Source organism: Diospyros lotus, chromosome 4, assembly GCF_014633365.1.
Source record: "Diospyros lotus cultivar Yz01 chromosome 4, ASM1463336v1, whole genome shotgun sequence".
Taxonomy (NCBI): domain Eukaryota; kingdom Viridiplantae; phylum Streptophyta; class Magnoliopsida; order Ericales; family Ebenaceae; genus Diospyros; species Diospyros lotus.
The window spans coordinates 30,699,360-30,707,201 of record NC_068341.1 but is presented as its reverse complement, the minus strand read 5'-3'; positions in this window follow the sequence as shown (position 1 = coordinate 30,707,201).

Sequence of the window (7,842 nt, the reverse complement as noted above, 5' to 3'; positions counted from 1 at the left end):
TAAAATTTTTCAATTCAACTAATTCAATCATTGAGGTTTGATTATATAAATTATAAGTTGAGACACTATGATGTTATAAAAAAAAAGTCTCTAATAAAAGGTTATATCCAAAAAAACATAGAAAATCATATGTCCGACCAACTTAAATCTCATGAAAATGGACATCAATGACAAGTGATGAGCTACCGTACTGATTTCCTTTAGTAACAACTCAAGAGTTGTACCAAATTTTGGCACTCTTGGAATTTTTCTCTATTTATAAAAAAAATTGCAGTGTTTCTACGGCTAGAAAAGTTAGGCTTGAGCCCTCTACTTTAGGGTATATGCACAAGAATCATGCTAGATGTACAACCATTTTGTACATCTTAGGCTACATAAAGGGGTATTATGACCAAAATACCCTGCACCTCACATGCGCCTCATGAGGGATCTTTTTGTCATTGATACACCTTTATATAGCTTAAGGTGTACACAAAGGTGTACCAGTAGCATTTTCCATATGCACAAATGCCAGCTGATACTTGCCAGAAAATAGCCCAAAAACAAGTGCAAATGCATCAAGATGGAGCAGAAAGGAATGGTGAAACTTTGACATTCTTCTGCTTTTTCTTCTTCATCGTCGTCGTCGATAGACCTAAAGAAAGATATACGAGTGATATTCACATTAATTACTTAAAACTGCTTCTTATTCATAGTACAACAACTAAGTGCCGACTTTGAAAATTAAACCTCAACCACTTAAAAAAAAAAATCCGAAAAGAACTATGTTGTAAACATTGGAGTTAATTGCAAAGATTACAAGGCCTACTCATTACCTTGGTTTTTTTTTTTACTTCATTTTGCTCGAGGATATCAAGATTTTTGGTCTACTATTACTTAAGTTTGGAGACAAAATTTGTTGAATGCTACCCTTCTAGCTACCTAGCAAAGAACAACATATTACCAAAAAATGTTCAAAAGCGTGTATATATATAATTGATTTTTTCTTTTCTCAATATATATATATATGGTATTGTTTGTTTATGTTTTTTTTTAATTTCATTATTGTCATGTGAAAAAGCAAATGGTGAAGGGGTATATATATATATATATTAGTTTCTTTAGTGTTGTGTAGTATATATCTTAATTTCTTCATGTTGTTGTTGGTGATGATCTGACGGCTGGGATTATTTCTACTAATTTTTGTGGCAAAGATGATGGGAGGCACATTCGCCACTGTACAAGGTTGCAGTGCAAATGGCTTCCATTTTTGGACTTGGAGTTAATTCAATAATCTGAATTGGAGTACTCTCTAATCTATATATTGGCTTTGAGGAAATATTTTTTTTTATATTCTCTTAGAATTTTTATAGAAGCAATCTAATAAAAATAATTTAAAAGTAATATTTTTATAATTATGAATCAGTGAAAGTGTATTGGGCCTCCACCCACCTCTTACACACAATTGATAATAATGAGAAAACCACAATAAATTCACATATAGTTTATTTTGAATTTTGATTAAATGATGATTATTTTACAACATGAGAGTACAAAAAGTAACTTAACCATATATGCGCATAATGCTTTGTTAAGATCCTCAAGTTAGGACCTTTTAAATATAACTTTTCAAATATGTTGTATGAAAATCTTAAACAAGTTTGGTGAATCTCAAATGACTCAATATATATAAAAGCATTGCTAAAATTGTGTTATATCCAAACCTAGAACACTTCAAATATTATAATTTTATTATCAAATAATAGGACATGAATCCCTTTACATATATTATCGCCTAAGATGTTCAACAGAGATCATAACCATGCATGGTTGGAGCGAAAAAAACTGAATAGATATAAATATAACATCAATTTGTGATCATGACCTCTATAAACTTATTAATCACGAGAATCTATAACCAATACTTGTAAATCATGTCGAGATTTATTCACGTACGTCAATGCTTATTCAGTTTAATCGTGTCGACAACGATTAATAGCTTCGCAACCCCTATTGTACTCATTGGCAGGAGGTCCGTCATAGCCCTCATTCTTTGGAGCTTTATCCCTCCCCAGACTACCATAGGAGATAAATGCTTTGTCGTCCTCATAGGAGATAAATGCTTTGTCGTCCTCAGCAGAAACCAAGAGGGAGCAAAGAAGTAATGTTGCCATGAAGAAAACAATTGTTCCCTTGGATGTTGCCATTGTCTATCTTCTAGCTTGTAAATTAATTAATGTAGTTTTGGCGATTTAGGTCTTTGGCTTTATAGGGATAGGAAGCTCCTATTCTTAGGAACTAATTACAAATATTGGAAATACTTACCCACAAAGAAGATGCAATTGAAAATGGTTGAGCTTAATTGGAGGATCTCCCTTTAATCTTGTGGCTAAGAGAGGCAGTTAATTATTAATTAGTAAACATAAATAAATGTTTAATGATTCTGGCTGGTCAATTTAAATGTGTTGGCGAATAGCCTACAATGAGTAAGTTTTTTAGATACTTTGGTAAATTTAGATCTTTTTATTTGTGACAATCACATATGTATATATATATATATATATAAGAGGAGATACTATAGATTGTTTAAAATTTTAAATGTAGGCATTTCTTATTCTAATAACTTTAATAAATGAGATATTCATTGTTATAATGTGATTAGATATCCAACTCATTATATTATATATTATGCATCACAATTATCAATTTTCAATTATTGTTAAAGGAGAGATTATTACTTTTGCTAAGTGAGACAAATTATCTCAACTAATAAAAAGTTTAGATAATTACTATTATCCCCAGCAATCGGGGAAGGTCTTTAATCTTGTGGCTAAAAGATGTAGTTAATTATCATTTAGTAAACATAAAAAAATATTTGATGATTTTAGTTGATCAATTTTAATGTGTTTGCCAATAGCCTACAACATGTATGTTTTTTAGATACTTTGGTAAAATTAGATATTTTTATTTGTGACAATCATATATATATATATATATATATACACACATATAAAAGAGGAGATACTATAGATTGTTTAAAATTTTAAATGTAGGCACTTCTTATTCTAATAACTTGTTATGTAGGAGAAATGTATAATGAGTGAGATGAGTGTTCACTATTGCTAGTAGATTTGGTTGTGTCGATGTGTTTGTGCTTGTTTTGACTTGGTTTTTGATCTTGTCTTGTGGTGTTCTTTTGTCCCCAAAACTGGAGAGTTGGGGGCTATTTATAGGTATCAAGGGGAATAGGGACATCTGACACATGCATATGAGGGTGTGATGCGTTTTCTAATTAGGAAAGGGCGGTGCATTTTCCTTGTCTGCTATACTGTCCCGCGGTTAAGCTCGAAAAGGACCTTAAGGAGAAACCTTACTGTGGGTTATGTCCCTAAAATATTTAAACGTTCTAGATGGGGATTGCAACAAGGGCGAAGACATAGCCAGTTGAGGGTCTATGGAGAGCGAGCGTGATAGTCACTATTTACATTTGCAAGTCATGTAATCCTTATTTGATTTAGAAGACAATATGTATGAACGACTGTTGTAATTTATGTTATTTAGTCTTGTTATTTCCAATGCGTAATGATATGCCTTACTTAGCTCAAGTCTATTGAACTTGTTAGCTAAACGGGCAAGACCAGGGTTCTGGGATTTTGTGAGCATGTGTAGATTGTTCTTTGAGACACACTCCGTGTGACAAACTTATGTATGGCAAAAAAAAATAATAATAATAAATCCTTTATAGTGGCACGCCCGACGAGGTGGGGTGTTACACAGTCACTGTTGACCACCATGGCTGGTGGTTTCCAACGATCAAAGGCAAACCACCCAACACCATTATCCTCATTAACCAACATACCTAAAAACCAACAAAATTCAACGATCGAATCTTCGTAGATCTAAGATTAAACTTCGGCCAAACCAAATATGTGAAAACGCTCTGGCAGCCACGACCGGCACTATGGCTGGTGGTTTTCGGCGATTAGAGGCAACCACTTGACACCCTTATCTCCATTGACCAACATACCCAAAAACTAACAAAATCCAACGGTCATGGACACCCACGTATATATGTATGTATCATGGATCAGTGATGAAAAAACTTACCTTCTTGTAGATTAGAGCAACTTTGAAGGTGAAAATACGATTAGATCGAAGATCAAACGTCGATTTGTGGTCGGGTGGGTTCTTGTTCTTGCTTTAATGCAGTATGGGTGGACGACGTGGTGGAGATGCGGTGGAGAGAGAGAGATGGTGGAGAGAGAAATAGAAAGAGTATTCAAGTGGGTGAGGTGGAGGAGACACCAGTGATCGGTGGCAATGGCTTCTGACGGACCGACTATTTGAGTAAAGTAGGTTAGAGAGAGAATAAATGTTGGATTGGGTGAGGTGGGTTGCTCGATATTGAAAAAAATAAAAAAAAATATTAAATTGCATGTATACAATAACATTATTTAAAAAACTAGAGTGGGCAATTGTTTACCCTTGACTGTGTGTAGCTCTGCTCCTGGTCAGAGAGTAAAATTTGATGGGTTATTTATACACAGTTCTTTATTTCAGAACTCAGAATTGTGAACTTTATTACCACCAAAGTGGTACCTGTATGGTTAAAATTTTCAATTCAAATGCCAGCTAATACTAATTCAATCAGTTCAGAACTGTGGGTGTAAATTTTTTTAGTTCAACTGATTCAATCATTAAGGTTTGATTAGTTGAGAGACTATGATGTTATCAAAAAAAAGTTTCTAATAAAAGGTTATACCCAAAAAAACATAGAAAATCATATGTTCGACCAACTTAAATCTCATGAAAATGGACATCAATGACAAGTGATGAGCTATCGTATTGATTTCCTTGAGTAACAACTCAAGAGTTTTACCAAATTTTGGCACTCGTGGAATTTTTCTCTATTTATAAAAAAAATTGCAATCTTTCTATGGCTAGAAAAGTTGGGATTGAGCCCTATAGTTTAGGGTATATGCACAAATGCTAGCTGATACTTGTCAGAAAATAGCCCAAAAACAAGTGCAAATGCATCAAGACGGAGTAGAGAGGAATGGTGAAACTTTGACATTCTTCTTCTTTTTCGTCGTCGTCGTCGTCAGTAGACCTAAAGAAAGATATATGAGTGATATTCACATTAATTAATTAAAACTGTTTCTTATTCATAGTACAACAACTAAGTGCCGGCTTTGAAAATTAAACCTCGACCCACTTAAAAAATAAATAAATTCTCGAAAGAACTATGTTGTAAACATTGGTATTAATTGCCAAGATTACAAGGCTTACTCATTACCTTGGTTTTTGTTTTTCTTATTCTTTTTACTCGGGGATGTCAAGATTTTTGGTCGACTGTTACTTAAGTTTGGAGACAAAAATTTGTTGAATGCTACCATTCTAGCTACCTAGCAAAGATAACCCTCCTTATAAATCACAAACAACATATTACCAAAAAAAGTGAAAAAATGTGTATATATATAATTGATTTTTTTCTTTTCCCAGTATATATATGGTATTTTTTGTTTATGTTTTTTTTTTAACTTCATTATTGTCATGTGAAAAAGCGGATGGTGAAGAGGTATATATATATATATATATATATTAGTTTCTTTAGTGTTGTGTAGTATATATCTTAATTTCTTCATGTTGTTGTTGGTGATGATCTGACGGCTGGGATTATTTCTACTAATTTTTGTGGCAAAGATGATGGGAGGCACATTCGCCACTGTACAAGGTTGCAGTGCAAATGGCTTCCATTTTTGGACTTGGAGTTAATTCAATAATCTGAATTGGAGTACTCTCTAATCTATATATTGGCTTTGAGGAAATATTTTTTTTTATATTCTCTTAGAATTTTTATAGAAGCAATCTAATAAAAATAATTTAAAAGTAATATTTTTATAATTATGAATCAGTGAAAGTGTATTGGGCCTCCACCCACCTCTTACACACAATTGATAATAATGAGAAAACCACAATAAATTCACATATAGTTTATTTTGAATTTTGATTAAATGATGATTATTTTACAACATGAGAGTACAAAAAGTAACTTAACCATATATGCGCATAATGCTTTGTTAAGATCCTCAAGTTAGGACCTTTTAAATATAACTTTTCAAATATGTTGTATGAAAATCTTAAACAAGTTTGGTGAATCTCAAATGACTCAATATATATAAAAGCATTGCTAAAATTGTGTTATATCCAAACCTAGAACACTTCAAATATTATAATTTTATTATCAAATAATAGGACATGAATCCCTTTACATATATTATCGCCTAAGATGTTCAACAGAGATCATAACCATGCATGGTTGGAGCGAAAAAAACTGAATAGATATAAATATAACATCAATTTGTGATCATGACCTCTATAAACTTATTAATCACGAGAATCTATAACCAATACTTGTAAATCATGTCGAGATTTATTCACGTACGTCAATGCTTATTCAGTTTAATCGTGTCGACAACGATTAATAGCTTCGCAACCCCTATTGTACTCATTGGCAGGAGGTCCGTCATAGCCCTCATTCTTTGGAGCTTTATCCCTCCCCAGACTACCATAGGAGATAAATGCTTTGTCGTCCTCATAGGAGATAAATGCTTTGTCGTCCTCAGCAGAAACCAAGAGGGAGCAAAGAAGTAATGTTGCCATGAAGAAAACAATTGTTCCCTTGGATGTTGCCATTGTCTATCTTCTAGCTTGTAAATTAATTAATGTAGTTTTGGCGATTTAGGTCTTTGGCTTTATAGGGATAGGAAGCTCCTATTCTTAGGAACTAATTACAAATATTGGAAATACTTACCCACAAAGAAGATGCAATTGAAAATGGTTGAGCTTAATTAGCGGATCTCCTTTTAATCTTGTGGCTAAGAGAGGCAGTTAATTATTAATTAGTAAACATAAATAAATTTTTAATGATTTTAGCTGATCAATTTAAATGTGTTTTTTGATAGCCTACAACATGTAAGGTTTTTAGATATTTTGGTAAATTTAGATTCTTTTATAAGTGACAATCGCGCGCGCGCGCGCGCACACACATATATATATATATATATATAAAAGAGGAGATACTATAGATTGTTTAAAATTTCAAATGTAGGCATTTGTTATTCTAATAACTTTAATAAATGAGACATTCATTGTTATAATGTGATTATATATCCAACTCATTATATTATCTATCATGCATCACAATTATCAATTATCAGTTATTATTAAAGGATAGATTATTACTTTTGCTAAGTGAGATAAATTATCTCAACTAATAAAAAATTTAGATAATTATTATTATCCCCGAGGAAAGTCTTTAATCTTGTGGCTAAAAGAGGCAGTTAATTATTAATTAGTAAACATAAAAAACGTTTAATGATTTTAGTCGATCAATTTAAATGTGTTTGCCAATAGCCTACAACATGTAAGTTTTTTAGATACTTTGGTAAAATTAGATATTTTTATTTGTGACAATCATATATATACACATATAAAAGAGGAGATACTATAGATTTTTTAAAATTTTAAATGTAGGCACTTATTATTCTAATAACTTGTCATACGGGAGACATGTATGATGAGTGAGATGAGTCATCACTATTGCTAGTAGATTTGGTTGTGTTGATGTGTTTGTGCTTGTTTCAACTTGGTTTCTGATTTTGTCTTTGGTGTTCTTTTGCCCCAAAACTGGAGAGCTGGGGGTTATTTATAGGTATCAAGGGGAATAGGGTCATCTGACACATGCATATGAGGGTGTGATGCGTTTTCTTTGGAAATGGCAGTGCATTTTCCTTGTCTGTGATGTTGTCCTGTGGTTAAGCTCAAAAAGGGCCTTAAAGAGAAACCTTACTGTGAGAAAGG